The sequence below is a fragment of the Ursus americanus genome, chromosome 5 (assembly GCF_024610735.1).
Source record: "Ursus americanus isolate L20-20 chromosome 5, mUrsAme1.1.p, whole genome shotgun sequence".
Classification (NCBI taxonomy): domain Eukaryota; kingdom Metazoa; phylum Chordata; class Mammalia; order Carnivora; family Ursidae; genus Ursus; species Ursus americanus.
Window position 1 is genome coordinate 7,200,385 of NC_142131.1, and position 18,100 is coordinate 7,218,484.

At 34.6% G+C, this 18,100-nt stretch overlaps 1 protein-coding gene across 3 annotated transcripts in view; it reads right to left on the bottom strand.

Moving 5' to 3' along the window:
- LOC123799262 (uncharacterized) overlaps positions 1 to 18,100 on the bottom strand; it is a 1,380,163-nt gene that overhangs the window by 294,037 nt on the left and 1,068,026 nt on the right. For 2 of the 3 annotated variants that reach the window (XR_015724344.1, XR_015724346.1), the window contains one exon: positions 15,379 to 15,433. The gene's annotated coding sequence lies outside the window, so the exon portion shown is untranslated. Of the gene's footprint in view, positions 1 to 11,223; positions 15,210 to 15,378; positions 15,434 to 18,100 lie in introns of those variants that run through there. The other variant, XR_015724345.1, reaches the window with a different exon arrangement.

Below are 18,100 nucleotides of genomic sequence, written 5' to 3' on the forward strand. Positions count from 1 at the left end.
GAAGTCACAGAAATATCTCTGAATATTTTCATGATCACTTTGCTGACCACAATCCCCATTGACAATTCATAATAGCATTAGTGCCCTCCCTTTGGGTCCTATAGCACGCTATATTTACCACCACATACACCATCACTTATGCAACAGCTTGAAATTACAAGGTAATGTCTGTTTTCCCAAATAAGTGGCAAGCTTCCTTAAAATACTGAACAGCTTGCCCATTACTTTTTCTCATGTGTTCACAATACCTGATACATAATAGACACTCGCTAGTTGCTTATATTTCTCCAAAGTAATGTATAAAACTCTCTTTTCTAACTACCTGGCATTGAGGTTTATTGTTTAAAGGTAAATGGTAGATTTTGTTGATAGTTTTATCCTTATAATGCTTTCGAGAAAGAGCAGACATTCTTCATTCTGAATTACACCTCTAGAAAAAGTATTCAAAGTCAAATAGATTAAGACCTAAACACAATGATATCACTGGGATCCATGTTCATAACAAGTAGCTTATTCCCTACCTTTTACAAAAATGAGCAGACATATCAAGACTTACTTATATAATTAAATAGCAGTCATACAAAAGACATCTAGTTTCATCAAAGTAGGGGAAGAGACTTAGAGGACAAATTTTCTTTGAGAAAGTAACTTCCAGGGTCCAGCAGGAATTGCCACGTCAGGGGGAGACAAAAATGCAGAAATCATGAGTTTGGGTATTGCTGTTCTTGTCTATCTTTCCACACTGACTATGGTTTAGATCTTGATCTTTTTCTCATAAGAGATACAACAAGCATCATTCAAATAATATTTTAATGATACAGACTCACCATTTTTCACATAAATACCTTCTTTAAAATGTACCCCTATTTACCAGAACAAATCATAATATGAGGTATTTTAACATGGAGGTTTGGAACTTCACAGAATTTCTTGGCGAGACATCAACAGGTAGCTTTAAGGGTAATTTTGTGGAGACTCTTAGTCACTTGATTTTTTTTATTTAATAAAATTACCAATCTCTCCTAGATGATTTTTCCTTTGTTATTTCCTCAGAATTAGTTGGATGACATGTTATATTCTCACTGCCTACTGTGTCACAAAGAATAAGACTGATGAAGTTAGGGTGCTGGTAGTGTGGATCGCTGTGAGTTGAGGTCTTTGTGTACTTGGTTTCAAAGAAAAAAATTATAAACTAGAACATTAAAATGTTCTACAGGAAAGTCCTATAAAATTTTTATATTCATAAGAATTTTTTATATAGCCACAATAATAAAAATAAAATATGCCATTGAAATTTGGGTAGTAACATATCATTATTTTCTTCTCATACAATGAGGCACAAAGCTTATAATTCCATTTACTGCCCTTCAGTTTCAAACTCCTACTGCTAAAAAGCAATCAAGCAAACAATGCAGGTAGCACTGGCATTATATACATTATTAGTCTTTTCTTGGCAAAGGCACTTTACTTCCAATATAACAGGAAATACCACTAGAGCCACTTAGTTTGGCCAAGACTACAATTTTTTTTATGTATGCTAAATGTCCTAAAGAGTAGATTTTTTTTTTTTCAAAAGCAATTTTTGTTTGTTTGTTCAGATGAAAGCTCTGGAAATACAGTTACTACCAATAGTAAATTATCAATTAAACCTCTTCGGTCAGTCAGACAAAAATGAAATAACTTATTTATCATATTGTCACTTTAACATTGCTATCTTCAGGCTAGGCAATGTCTTTCATTCTGAAAGAACTCCAAATACTTCATACAATTTCCATGATATACAAACAACATCATGATACGTAGACATCCGCTGTACAGAAAAGAAAAACAGTAACAGTTTAGTTCACTGTAGTCAGGCTCAGAAGATTTGAATAGAGAAAATGATGCTTGCCTCAAAGGAATTGCAAGGAATTTACTGAGGAAAATGGTAATTAATGATGCTGAACTCAAGCCAGTACCTTAAGTTACTCAGATGAAAAATGTTCTGAACTCCTCATTGCTTCCATAGTTATCCTTACTTTCCTTCATTATACACACCAGATATACACATTCCTAGTTATCTTTTCCAGTGTTAGACCTAAATTACACATGTAAACTTTGTAGTTGGCCAGGAAGTCCTCGTTTATGCAGAAACGACTTTGCAGTTATCTGTTACAGAAACCTATTGAGAGCATACTAGCCTGCTGGCTTGTGAGAACATTTTGTTGAACAGCTGCTCTGGCTTTAAAATTTGGACTTTCCAAGTGCTGTCTGAAATACCAACAGAAAATGTGGAAGGTACAGGAAAGAATGTTTGCTTATAGGCCGTCGTTTCTAACTTAAAATTTATATTTCTTTCTTTCTAAATTAAGGTAATGGACACAAGAGTCAGAAAACAAAAACAACACACACCTAGAAACACTTGGCTTCACAACATTTAAAACTGTATGAAAGGATGTGTATGTGTGTGTATATAGATAAATATATAGATACATAGATATGTAGTAAAAATTGGGGCAATAGTAGGAACTATAAATAAGAAAGATTATAAATTATTTAAATAAAATAATTCAAGGCTCTAAGTTCGTAAGATCCTTCAGGAGGCCACAACTGTGAAAAAGAGATGTTGTTGGATTTTTCTTTTTTGAATCATGAAGAGTTAGTTGTATAACTGAAGTTTCCTAAATAGGGTTTATTTAAAGTAGTGCTTGTTAAAAGGAAATAGTATATTGTACATCTATAAAATGGGAAATTACTCAGCCATTACAAGCAATGTTGAAGGTCTATTTCTATGGGTATAATTTTTTTCTAAAATGAATTATGGAGTGAATGAGTAAGTTACAAAGAATAATGTTTAATATGAAGCATATAATGGCATGAAAACACTGTGTGTGTGTGTTGAGAGAGAGAGAGAATATGAGGGTGAAGACATACTGCATTGAATTGGGGCTTTGAAGTAACAAAATAACCCTCACATTTCAATGGTTTATTAAAATATTCGTTTCTTGTTTGTGTTATGTGTCAGTGGCTGGGGGCTGGTTGATGTGGCTCTGTATTACATTTCTGTTGCTTTGTAACAAATTACCACCTCTGTAGTGTCTTAAAATCATACTCATTTACCATCTCACAGTTCTGTGGGGTCAGAAGTCCAAGGGAACTCAATTAGGTTCTCTGCTTAGGGCCTCCCAAGGCCCAAGTCAAGGTCTTTGCCAGTTTGGGTTTTTATCTGGAAGTTCAAGGAAATGATCTGCTTCCAACTTCATTCATGTTTTTCATATTATTCAGTTGCTCAAAGTCACAGAGCTGAAGGCCCCTTTATCTTGCAAGCTGTCAACATTTTTCTTGCAAAGTGGTAGGGTCCACTCACTTCCTGGAGGCTACTCTCAGGTCCTTGCTCTGTGGTCTCCTCCCCCACAACAACAGATAATCTTCCTTACATTGAATTTTTCTCATGCTTTCCATATCTTGGATTTCCTCTTCTATGTCAGAAAAAAATGTCTCTGCTGTCAAAGGACTCATATGATTAGGTTAGCCCCAGCTGGATAACCTCCCCTGTTTTAAATCAATTGATTAGAAACTTCAATTACATCCTCAAAATCCCTTTTGCCTTGTACCAGAATATAATCATGGGAGCAACATCAGGGGCTACAGGTCATGGGGGCCATCTTAGAATTCCATATAGCACAAGTTCTATTCCGTTTTCTTCTCATTCAAGGATTCAGGGACCCCAGCTGAAGGAGCAGCCCCAATATGAAACATTCCTTGCTAGTTGAAGAGAGAAAAGAATGGGAACAGGCAAAACACACAATGTTTCAATACCTTTGTCCCAGACAAGGTGTACATCATGTCCCTTCACATGCGGGCCAGGGCAAATCACATGAACCAAGACAAAATCAATGAGCAAGGATGCATACTTTACCACAGCTGGGACACAGGTAACATGGTAACTTGACCCCATGCAGGCAGGAGGGTAGGGTAATCTTTGGGAACAATAATTCAATGTACTATGCACAGAGAGAGAAACCTAGAAACATTCTTACTAAAATGATACAATGTTAAGTCTTGGGTGGGATAAACATGATTTTTTATTTTTTTTATTAGGTGTAGCTATATTATTAATATTTCTCAAAAATTATATATTTTTTTACAATTGAGAAAAGAAAGACATTTTGTTTAGAAAGAATATCAAGTATAAGTAAAAGAGTGAGGTATTTTTCAAATATGCTTTATAGATGAGGAAAGTGAGTCCAGGGGAAGCTGTGCTCTTTTCATTAGTTGTAAGTAGGGCAACCCATCTGACCACATCAGCAAGAAATTCAAATTAGATTATGCTTTGGGGATGCCTACCTTCTCCCTTCGGCTGTGCTAAGGACCTATCACTGTTATATATAGTTCAGTATCAATTAAGTCCCCACATTCATGACACTTCTTTAAAAACATGATTCCCCATAAATGTGTATTTTCACCAACTTCTTCCTGAATGTGGATTGATACAGGACCAAACCTGAGGTAAGAGTTAGGGATTTTTCAAATGTGTTTTATAGGCAAGGAAAGTGAGTCCAAGGGAAACTGCTCCCTTTTTGTTAGTTATAAAATAGCACTTATAAACTGCATTTTGTTTCTAAAATATTTTAAAATATATTTTTTAAAATTTAATCTTTGTGTAATCTTACACAAGAATTATTATTATCTATGTTTTATTTACAAGAGAAAATGAGGATCAGAGATTTTTAATGAAACTTCCATGAACAGAATTGGAAACAAGGCTTTTTAGACTATGGATTGTGTACTTTTCTGGAATGCTAGAATACTTCTTATATACAAATTAATAAAAACACCCAATATTTATGGACACTTACTACATTCCAAACTAGGCTGACAGAGGTGTGCATGTCTGTGTGCGTGTGTGTGCGCACGCTGAGACAGAGACAGAGGAAGACTGCTGTTAGTAGAACAAAGAAGGGATGTCTCCACCTACTTAAGTTAAGCAGACTTGGAGAAAACTAGGACATGGGCATTAAAGCTAGTAAGAAACCAAAATATCAGACATTCAGAGAGCTGGATTTTATATGAAATGCTTCAGAAAATGGAAGTAGTCAGCTGGTCAGTAGTGACAAAACGCCTTTTTAACACAGCACGTTGGTCCTGCCGGGATTCTCCACCTGGCCTTAATTTTCTCCTTGTCCCTTTCTTCAACACCAACAACTAATTGAAACATCTTTATATCCTGGGAAAATTCAAGGGCCCAGTTTCCATTTCAAGGTCCCTTTCTATGGTAGAGACAATAGCTCTAATTGTGTTTATCATCTCTCTTAATACAATGTATTTATTTGAAAAATATCTATGAAGTTCATACTGAATATATGGTGCTATTATCCTTTACCTCAGATGACATTTAGATTCTCTTCAGCCACCCTTAGAATCCTTCAAGAATGTAGACACATAGAATGTATTAGGATCCTAGGCCATTTTCTTCATGCATTTACTTCTAATGGTCAGAGGAAATATAAAAGATTCCATTTTGGAATGCATAAGTTTCATCTCTAAAAAAAAGTATTTTGTATTCAAATATTTATTTTCACTTATATCAGAATAAAAAAATAGAAACCAAAAGCATTTAAAATATATAACAAAAATAACATTATTCTTGCATTTTTACTTTCTTGTTCTTTGGAGAGCAATTACTATACGATAGAAAGCCATGAGAGCATCTGGCTCCTTGGCAAGTCCCAAATACAACTGGCAACCCCGAGATACTGAACGGCTGGCAGATGGTTCAGATGCTATAGATGAGCTTTCTGTCTCAAGTCATCTACAACTGCCCCCATTCTTTATACTGAATGCATTCAAGTTTCAGTATATATATATTATGTGCATCTTTCTGAGAATCTAGATTTTATTATATACCCATAGCAATGACACCTACAGGCAAGCTTCCATTCTTTGTACATAGACATCACAATGATTAATGCCTTTTGTTTGCTTCAGAGTAAGATTTTGAAATGTTTTAAGACAACACCTTCCAAAAAATGCTATGTTTCATATTCCTCTAAAGACCGCGGATTTGTTTTTTCTAATAAGTAATTTAGATTCCAAATCCCTGGACCAAGATGATTGTGACCTTCTTGCATGTATGCCATGTGGAAATCACCACAGGAACAGACTGCTGAACCAAAGGCAAACAAACAGAGCTGGACTGTTGCCTCCTCATAAATCTGAACTTGCGGTCAGTGGGTAACTGCCAAGTCCTAGTGAGTTCTCAGACAGCATGCGTGGCAAGCAGCTGAGATGAGAAGATGGTATACTCTAAATATTATTCAAAGTTTAAATTCATTAGAATTAGTAATATTTAAAGATACTCTAAAATAAAACACCTTATATAAAAGCTATCATTTAAAAATACTTAACCGAAAATTTTGAAAAAAAAAAGCATTTCTGTCTCATTTTGCCATGGAGATTTAAAAATTCTGGTTTATAGTTATTTTTCACTAAATGTATTGTTTTTGTACCACTTCTTACCAACTTAATTCAGAAATGTGTGGCATTAGGATTTTTTTTCCTATTTACTCCCTCAGAAAGCATGATTTTTCAGTGAGACTTTAAATATGTATCTTCTCTTGTTTCTGGCATCAGGACGGACCCATTAGAAGTGGTTCTGCCTATGTTAAAATCACAGTGTAATTTACTTCTAGTTTTGAAAAAATTCTTGAATAAAGGTTTTAATCTTACTAAATATACCAATCAACTATTTTCACGTAAGAGTTTCTGTTTGGGGAAATAAAAGTAGAACTTCTCTATATAAATTCAATATTTGGATACATATTCCACTAAACTATCCAGAAGATTGTAAATCTACTTCACTGAATGGAGACATCAAAAACTAGGTAGTCATCAGATTAGTTAGCTCAGTGATTCTCAGTTTTAGTGGAACATCACATGCATGGTAATTGACTTAATTTTGAAGCATTTCACTCCACTACTTCTATGTGATTTATGAGATTGTGGGTTTTGTTTTGTTTTGTTCACTGTTTTATCTCCAGTACAGAGAATAGCAGCTGACGCATAGGTGTTCAGTAAACTCGAGTCTTTTAAAGTTAAGACTTATTAGATAAATGCAAAGTTGACAATCTGTTTATATATTTTCACAGAAATTTTTAAAAAGCAGAATAACATATTTTCTTCATTATGATGAGGAGGTATTATGTGCCATACCTGAAATTTTAAGGAAGAATTAAAGATAGCCTGAGAACCAAGTAATATCCTGAAACAGAAACTGAGAACAAGGAAGCAGTGTTGGCAACACTCAGATTCCAAGAAATGGGAAGAATAGTATCATATTAGCCATAGCAATTTAGAGTTACTTCTCCCTTTTAAGAAATGATCTGATACTATAGTAAAAGAAACTTCCAGTGGACATACTACACTCCTTGTAATCCAGTGTTGACCAAAGTGAGGTATCATATGGTGATATGTGAGATACTATTATGGACGACACTACCAGAACAGACTCTTGTAGCTTACTGTTTAACTTCAGATAGGGTCTGCTAGTCCATAAAGGAAGAGAAACCTTTTGGAACTGGTTTAATCTCTGTTCTGCAAATTTATAAAGGTGTCTAAGTGATCTAGGGACCAAGAATTTCTTGCATTAGCTTCGATGGTTATCCACTATGGACAGTTAATGGAAAAGATAACTGACTATTCTGTTTTTTTAAACCAAGAAAGGTATGTTTTGATGGTCGCATCAATCAAATTCTTCTCAGGAAAATAGAAACTAGGTGAGGTATTCAAACAGGGAGTTTAACTTAGAGAATTGGTTGAAGAGGTATTGATTGTAAGACCAGAAAAAGCAAATAGGAACATTGCGGTAACATAGCAATCAAAAACTGTGAAAGCAGCTAAAATCTGTGGGGTTAGTAAAACAAGGTTTAGTAATAATCCAATCTTAGAAACATGGAGGAAGAACACCTTGGAGCTAACTTGGATCTCTAAGAAGCGACCAGGGACTAGCTACTTCCAGCACCCCAGGAACTTAGAGAAGAATAACAAAAAAGCCTAGAGATTCAAGCCCCTGGGAAGAAACTGTCAAAAAGCTGGTGCAGGTGGTTGAAGATTAAAACCAACTGTTTTTTCTGAGGATGAAGCCCTGTTGATGAGAGCGAAACCAACCGGAAACAAGGAAACAGGTAGAAGTAAGTCTCTTCTTTCCACTTCTGAGTATGAGTCAATCTCTAGTATCCCTCATTGGAAGAACCTAATAGGAAGCCAGCTAATTCAAAGAATATTAGATTATAGTTCCAGCAACAACACAACATCACAAAACAGAGTGTAGATGAATGAATTTGGTGCTTAAAGACAAGAGCTTAATAACTGGCACAAAGCTGGAAACTTCCACTTAGTATTTTCTTCTATTTATCTTGGGAACAACCCTAAAACAACAAGGAGAACAAGAGAAGGAAAGTGACCCCATTTTCAAAGCAATAACAAGTAAACAAATAACCAAATAGAAAGTTCCCAAAGCAGTGATTTCAATAGAAATGGAAGAGTTTGCTTTTAGTTGAAGTTCTAAGAAATATCTGACAAAGTAAGGTGAAGGATAACCAAAACATTTATCTGCAACATTGACAAATTCCCTAGAAATGGAAAAAATAGTCATGGAGGAGTTGAATGAGGAAATTACTCTGGCCACATTTACATTAGTCAAAATAACCAGGTGTTTAGAGGAGTAGTATGTATGATGAGGTGAGACTTAAATCATGAACACTGCCTTACGTCTACCTCTGTTTATTGAGGGGAGTAGTAAATGCTTAACAAAAACAAACAAACAAAAAACACATGTTCTCCCTGGGAATAAGGACGGGGTCTTGCCCTTACAGATGAGATAAAAATGGATCCCCCTGGAAAAAGTTCACCTTATTCAGATGAGTAACCAAAAAGGAACCAGCACAGGATATTTACAAAAAATGGAGAAAGAAACCAGAAGAGAAATACATGGAAGATAATTCTTATATGAAAAAGCGATTTCATGAAACAAATAGAACCTGTGATCACTTAATTAATATGAATATAAAATAAAATTTGAAGCAATATAATTTATACAAAGACTTTCACCCAGAGATATGGGACTCAGAAAGTTTAGGGGACAAAGAAAGGCAAAAAATAAAACTGTTGTAGAAATAAAGGTATATTTAAAGTTCTGAAAAAAAAATAAAACAAGACAGCTGGAAATGAAGTCAGGGATTTAGATGATAGGTGGTAGAAAAGAAGAAAGAGAGCAAAATTAACTAGAAAGGCATGAGTTTAAAAGTATTAGAGAGAAAATGGCAAATACTGAATATAAAATTCCAAAATGCGTATTATTGATTCTATCAAAGAAGAAACTAAAATAAATAAACAGAAGTTAAAAAACGTAATTCAAGAAAATATTTCCAGAAAGAAAAAATGATTTAGATTCACAGATTAAAAAGACATATTATGGCCCTAGTAAATTAGGCTCAGATGGTCAGTACTAGCACACATACTCACAAAATTACTTAATTTCAAAGAATTCTGCTTGTTCGGTTAAAAAGGCCAGAAAATAAAGTTACATAAATTGGAAAAAAGATCAAGCTGGCTTCTATTATTTTAGAGCAACATTCAGTGACACAATATAGTGGAGCAATGCCATTAAAATATCCAAAAAAGAAAGTATATCTCAAGTACCGTGTGCCCAAACCATCTTCAGTTCTAATACAATATCAACAAATACTTTCAAACATACTACAAGTCAGGAATGATTGTTACCATGAACCTGTCTTAAAGAATTTAAATCATAACTTTTTTTTAAACCTCCAAATAATTTGAGGTGAACATTGATGGTATTTTATTTAAAAATTAAGGCTTAAAATGTGGATAATAAGTATAATTTCTTATGCCAATGCAAGATTTGTGTATTTAGCTACATTGGAAGAGGAAGGGGAAGAGAAACTAAATTAGTAAACATTATCTCTTACAGATGAGGATTAAAAATAAATAGATAAATGGGGGCGCCTGGGTGGCACAGCGGTTAAGCGTCTGCCTTCGGCTCAGGGCGTGATCCCGGCGTTATGAGATCGAGCCCCACATCAGGCTCCTCCGCTATGAGCCTGCTTCTTCCTCTCCCACTCCCCCTGCTTGTGTTCCCTCTCTCACTGGCTGTCTCTATCTCTGTCAAATAAATAAATAAAATCTTAAAAAAAAAAATAAATAGATAAATGAAATAAAGGAGCTTTAAATATGTTTAATAATAAAATATATTTTTAAACTAATGTCATCTTAAATAGCATGAAGGGGGCAGAAGGAGAGGAAATGTGAGGGATATTAATTTTCATTTTTGCCATTAGAATGGATTCAATAGATACTGCAAAAAGCAATATAGGAGTCAAGTGTTCAAAGTTATGGCTGTATGGATAAATATAAGAAATAAATATGAACATTCAAAGTATGCGAAGAATATACATGCGTGCATGTACGTACTCATAGGAAAACAAACTAGTAAAAATTTTTGGTGCCATGCAAATATAAAGGACAACAACATAGGACAGGTCAAAGAACACAGGTAGATGACATATTAACAAATGAAAATAGATTTTAAAACTACTAAAAGAAAAATTCATCTTAGATAATACTACTTCTCTAGTGCTAAACTATAGTCATAATAGTACTAAAAATGTGGCAATACTGTTTTAAGTGCTATACTTCATCTGATCGTCATTTTTTTAAAAATTAAATCAAGTAAAGAAACAAACAAAACCAAGCGAAGAAAAAACTTTTATAAGGTGTTATTTTATGCCTGTTTTTAGAGATGAAGACTGACGCACAGTGAAGTTAAATAAATTTCACATTCACATAGCATATGAGTGGCAGGAAGAGACAAAGAGGCAGCATACACGCATCACAGAAACATCCTTTCTACAAAGTCAGACTCTTTTATTTTTAATATTGGAATGCATAAATTCAACTTTTGTCAGTGTTCAATTTTACAAATTGTTCATTAAACATCAATACCTATATATACATAAACTTAATATAAATTATTTTCTACATCTACCTAATGGATACCGTGGTTTAATACAATTACACTGAATTTTAAGATTTCCGATATATTTTGGGTATACAATTTTTTTAACAAAGTAATCTAATATTATAGATTATGGAAATAAAATTATGCAAAATTGAGTCTGATCTCAATTTAAGATTGATTTTTACAACAAAATGTATTTTGGAAAAAAGTGATATACCATAATTATAATCAGAGTACATTTCCTTAACCAATAAGTTACATTATCTTTCATAACACAAAATCCCAATCTGGGCTTTATGCATGTCATGCCTATAAGCAATTCATTTTTTAAAAAAATAAATAAAATAATGGACTATTTTATGGGGTTCATGCAAGCAAAAAAATTCTAGAGGTCATGATCTCACTGAACTGAAGCCAAGATTAAATCTAGAAAAAACGTTACATGAGATAAATAATTACACATTGATGTGTTTATTTAAAAGCTGATTATTTAATTTTCAGGAATTGTGTTCACCAATTTTAAATTTTTTTAAAAGAGTTTATTTATTTATTTGACAGAGAGCACAAGCAGGGGAGCAGCAGGCAGAGGGAGAAGCAAGATTCTAACTGAGCAAGGAGCCCAGTGCGGGCCTCAATCCCAGGACCCAGAGATCATGACCTGAACCGAAGGCAGATGCTTAACTGACTGAGCCATCCAGGTGCTCCTGTGTTCACCAATTTTAAATGTAGCTACTACTAAATTGTATAAACCTAGGATTAAATACATCATTATATTCAAAACAAAGGAAAACTGCTTGCGTGCCTAGGCTGCTATGGCAGGAGCCACTTCAGGGAGGGGCCTGCCTGTGTTGCAGTGGCTCAGGGTGGCTCACCCTTTTAGGTTGTGAAGCATCCTGGTCCAGCTGGGGTTCTGGGGCCTCAGCCAGGGCTGGCCACTGCCCCTCCTTTCTCCATCAGTGGGTCTAAGAAAGAACTTGGGCTTAGGTGAATATTCTCTATTTGTGAATTCACCTCCTCACTAATATATATTTGTAACCCCCAAATCAATACCCACTGTGTAGTCTCAGACATACACACAGCAGCAAAAAATTTGGGTCCCCTGACACACACTTTCTCAGCTGATGTCCACTAAGGCACTCTGTCTTCTTTCAACTCAACTGTAAACAAGTGTTCTTTTTGCAGTCTATTTAGTGCCATGCTTTTCACATTTTTTGCTTTTACTGGGTGATTTTGCTGTTTACAGTGGTCCCCAAGCATAGTGTTAAAGTACTATCTGGTGTCCCTGAGCCCAAGAACTCTGTCGCGTACCTTATGGAGAAAATGAGTGCATTAGATAAACTTCCTTCAGGTATGAGTTTTAGTGCTGCTGGCTGTGAATTCGATGTTAATGAATCAACTATATATATTAAATAAGATGTTCTAAAACAGAAACATATGGATAACAAGGTTATGTATTGATCAACTGAAGAAATGTTGTGACCAGAGGCTTACAAGAACCTAACCCTGTATTTCCCTAAGAGTAATTGTTCAGTATTCACCAACACAGTGGTCGTGGGGACTTTATTGAACAAAACTACCACAAACAACAAGAATCAACGGTGTATTAATGGAGAAAAGAGAGATCAGAAATAGAGTCACTATTTTTTTTTTTTATACTCAAATGATCTTTGACCAAAATTTTCTCAATGGAAAAGCCAAAGTGTTTTCAATAAATTGTTCTGGGACAATAGGATATCCGTTATTCAAATTATTTCATTTTTCAGCAAGTAAATGAACCTGGAGGTGCTACACTAATTGAAATAAGCTGTGAGATAAGCCAGACACAGAAGGACAAATGCTATTTAATACCACCGATACGTGGAATCTAAAATAATCAAACCGAGAAGCAGAGAGTGGAAGAGTGGAGGCCTGAGGGTGGGGGAGGCGGAAACTGGGAGGCATCAGTCAGAGAGTACACATTTCAGTTTTACAGGATGAGTAAATCCTAGAGATGTGTTGATATTTAATAGTACAGCACACACAATACTATACTATGTACTCAAAAATTGGCTGGAGAGCAGCTCTTCTGTTAAGTCATCACAAAATAATAACGATAACAGTAATAACAAAAATAAGAACGCAGGAGGGAACACTTGGAGATGATGGATGTGTGTCTGACATAGACTTTGTCAGTGGTTTCACAGATGCATATGATCTCCAAACACACCAAGTTGTATACATTAATTATGTATGGCTTTTGTACGTCAAATTTTTTAAAACTACGTTTTCATGTGGATATGGTTCTTGACTACATAATCTTTGCTTATTAATCAAAATATAATAACATGGTCTATGTATATACATATAAATGTACAAACATACATATATTTTGTCCCATTTCACACCATACACAAAAACCAATGTGGGCTGGAGCCTACACCTAAATACAAAAACTAAAACTACAAATCTTCGTGAATAAAACTTAGGAGAATATCTTCACTACATTCACTAAGCAAAGATTTTTAGGTAGGAACCAATAAGCACTAACCATAAAAGAGGGGAAAAAAGGAAAATAGACTGAAAATTAAAGTATTCTCTAAAAACTCAATTCAGAAAACGAATCCAAAGACATAAAACAAAACACATTTAGAATATATACATAATGCCAATATATAAAGAACTCCTACAACTCAATAAACGATCAAGGAAACGAAAACAAACAAAAGAACACCACCAAGAGCAACAAATTAAACATGGGTGAGAGACTTAAGCAACCACTAAACTAGTGGACATTAGAAATGTCATAAACACCTAACGGGCATTTTACATCATTAGTTACGGAAGAAAGGCAAATTATAACACAGTGCCATTTCAGACTTCTGGAATTGCTAAAATTAAGAAGACTGACAAAACGAAATTGTTTTAAGATTATAAAGTAATTACATTTTTCATAATTTGTGAGAATGTGGAATTATACAACTACTTTGTACGTTCATTTTGCTATTTCTTTATAATTATACACTTACCCTCTGACATAGTAATTATATTCCTAGATATTTTCCCAAAAGAAATGAAAACACCCACAAAATTATTATACAAGAAAATCCACAGCATCTTAAATAATAACAGCCCCCAATTAGAAATTCCCAAATTTCCATCAGCGGAAAATGATTAAACAAATTATGAACATATATACATTTATATGTGTACCAGTATATATGTCTTACATGTATATATGTATTGTATGTTCTCTCTATATAATATATACACCATCACTCTGCAATAGAAAGAAACAAACTGATATATGCAACATGGATGGATTACAAAAAACATTATGTTAAATAAAGCCTGATCCAGAGCATGGCATAATGTACAGAGAAGTTGAATCACTATGCTGTACACCTAAAATGAATGTAACATTGTGTGTCAACTATATTTGAATAAAAAAATGGTTTAAAAAAGAAGCCTGACCCAAAGCGTACAATTCCATTTATATGAAGTTCAACAACAGGCCAAATGAATCAATGGTGACAGAAATCTGAACAGAGGTTGCATTACGATGACTGGGAAAGGATTAACTTCGTTAACAAGACCCATCTCTGACTGATAGAAACCATCTTTGACTTGATAAGAGTCTGAGTTACATGGGTGCGTTTATTCGCCAAGACTCACTGAATCCTGTAATTAAGACTTATGCAAATCACTACATGTGGCCATATAATTTTTGCCGTTTATTGCAACCATTTGAACTGGTCTCTGTAACTAGACTTTCAGTATTTCAAATCTATTTTCTACAGAGAAGCCAGAGGGAGATCTTTAATCACAAACCTTATCTATTAAAACAAAATAAAACAAAACTAGTTCCTACAACATGTTTTTATTCCTACATCTTCTAATTAGGGTTCTCTGATATTATGCCAGTTTCTTCACACTTCAGCCTTTCCTCACACTATACCATGTCCCCCACTTGTGTTTAAAGATGGAAAACGGCCTGTGGTACCTGCATTCTCTGTGATGCTTTCATCTGTCTTTGCTCATATGGTTTCTTGGGCCTGGACCTCCTTTCTCATTTAGTATTTTTTTCACCATTAGGACTCCTGCTCATGTTTTAAGTTTCAGCTCAGGGGTCAACTTCTTGAGAAAGTTATCCTTGTCTCTGAATGAATTAGAAGGTCACGGCTATGCTCCCAGGGTTTCTGTGTCACCCAATATACTGTAAATTATAGAGGGAAAGAACGTATCTTATTTTTATGTATACAGATTGTGAATAGTCTCTACTCATAATTAAAAAAATGAATTAAACCCATTCCCTTTGATTGCCTAGATTGTTCCTGTCCAATACTCACATCGTGTTATACAAAAAGGAAAGTCACTGAACTTACCATTGCTGGCTCCCCTCAGTTGTACAATACATTGTTAACATTCTTCCTTACATTTCTGACGTAATTCATCCACCCAGCAAAACAAAGAACAGAAAAAAAGAAAGAAAGAAAAAGAAAGGAAGAAAAGAAAAAGGAAAGGAAAAAGAAAAAGAAAAGAAACGATTACAATCTTTCATATAAAGCATAAAGGCCAGGAACAAATATTGGCCTTCTTTTCCTCTTCACCTATGATTATTTTATGAGAAAACTCATCCTTTGACCTTAAATACACACTGATTACTCCAAAATTTGTATCTCTAGTCTGACACTTTCCATGAGCTCTAGACTCATATTGAATTGATTCTTCAACACTTTGAGTTGCAGGTGTCTCAAATTTTGCATCCTGAAAACAAAATCTTACTTTGTGAGCACTGCTGCAAAACCTATGTCTCATACAGGATTCCCCATTTTAATAAAGCAGAGAACCATTTACCCAGTTTCCAGCAGCAAAATATAGGAGTCAAGGTGAATCCCTCGCTTCACGTATACCTTACATGAAATCTGTCTTTAAGCCTTAATGGCTCAAGTTTCAAAATCAGAATCAACAACTTATCACTAAATCTACTTCCCTAGTTCAAGCTAGCTACCATCTTCTTTAGTTGAGACCATAACAATAGCCTGGTTCCTATGCTCCCACACTTGCCAACGCCCATCAAAACCACACACATTTTATTCTTTGGAGAGCAGGTGAGGTAAACTTTGCAAAATATAAATCATATTTTGCCCTTCCTGTGCTGAATACCATCTGGTGATCCACAAGGCCTTATATGATCTGCTCTCTGCTTAGTTTTCTGGCTTACTTTTTTCTAACCCCTGACCCAGCTCCCTCCCCTAAGACATACAGATTTTATGGCTGCACCTTAACCATGCCATTTTATTTTCCATTTTGAACATTTTTGCATAGATCTTTCTCACTTTATCATAGTTTTTGTTGAAATGTCATCTCCTCAAAGAAATACTCTGTGTAAACTATTTGAAACAGCGCCTCCCAACCTTAATTTTCTTTCTTCTTTTTCTCTTTTACTTCTTTTCCTTGGGGGGGGCGGTGGGGGACAGAGGGAGAGACTGAATCTTAAGCAGGCTCCATGCCCAGCACAGGCTTGACCTCACAACCCTGAAATAATGACCTGACTGGAGATCATGACCTGAGCCAAAATCAAGAGTTGGACAATTAACTGACTGAACCACCCAGGTGCCCCCCCACACCCAGGCTTAATTTTCTTTCTTTTTTTTTTTTTTTAAAGATTTTTTTAATTTATTTATTCGACAGAGATAGAGACAGCTAGCGAGAGAGGGAACACAAGCAGGGGGAGTGGGAGAGGAAGAAGCAGGCTCATAGCGGAGGAGCCTGATGTGGGGCTCGATCCCATAATGCCGGGATCACGCCCTGAGCCGAAGGCAGACGCTTAACCGCTGTGCCACCCAGGCGCCCCCAGGCTTAATTTTCTAAGCACTTTTATCAAATATAAAATCATATTATTTGTTTTATGGTATATTTTACGCTCTCAGTTCAGAATGTGGGCTCAAGATCAAACCCTTAACTTCCTGTGCTTTCCTGGATATCCAGTGTTAGAGCATGGTCTTGTTTAGAAGAAAGTCAGTAACTGAACCTTATCATTACTTTGAACCAATCTGACCCCCCAGTAATGTCTATTTCTTCGGAACATTTTTGATTATACTATGTTATATTTCTAGTCTATCTAGAAAATCACTGTGATAACTTTTACTGAGTGCAATCACTGCTAATAATTTAAATTAAAAATCATTAAAAGACAAAGCCTATAAGAAACACAATTATTTTAAAATTCTTCTATAATACAAGATCTCAAACCATATTATATTAACCCCAATATAAATAATGTAGTATTGTTTCCTACACAAATTGAAAAATAAAAATGCATTAAAAAACATGCTCAATTGGATCTAAAATGGAGGTTAAATAGATATTAAAAGCAAGGGTTTTGGAGATCCTAGCTCTACCTCCTGCCTTCTTTAGATGTCCGATAATATTTTCCCCAAAATTAATGTTAAAAATAGTTTGTTTTAAATATGCTTCCATATTATTTTCTCATAAATATTCTTCATATGTGAAAACTAACATTCATATATATTTTTTTTACACAAAGAGGGCATGTACAACTAAAACATACTCTCGTCACTATTTCTTTTTAAATATCCGTATTTTGTAGTGCTTCATCTCCTGAGTATTGATCCACCTAACTCTTCAAAAGAAGTCAAAACATTTATGTAATATTTTGTCTAATTTTAATAGGGTATTACAGATTATGTAAATGGTACATATTGATGGATTATTTTCAAGTTTCATCTTTTGCTAAAACATAGAATGCAATAATGATCACCTCTTCTTTTATTTTTCTGCAGACACATTAGCATATGTGTAGAATAAATTAGCAGAGTGTATGTGCATTTCCAATGTGGATAGATTTTTATCAACACTTTTTGAATGATTTTCACATTGCATATTACTAAACTTATGATTGCTGCTTTGAATGGTGAAAACTGTTTTGTTGTCTTAATTACATTTTAATTATGTGTGTGTTTGAAGAGTTTTTATGTTTTTGATCTACAACCTTTTACTTTTCTATGAACTACATGTCCTTATCCATTTCACTATTGAATGTCATATCTTTACAGATTGCTAAAAAAGTGCATATTTGTTTGA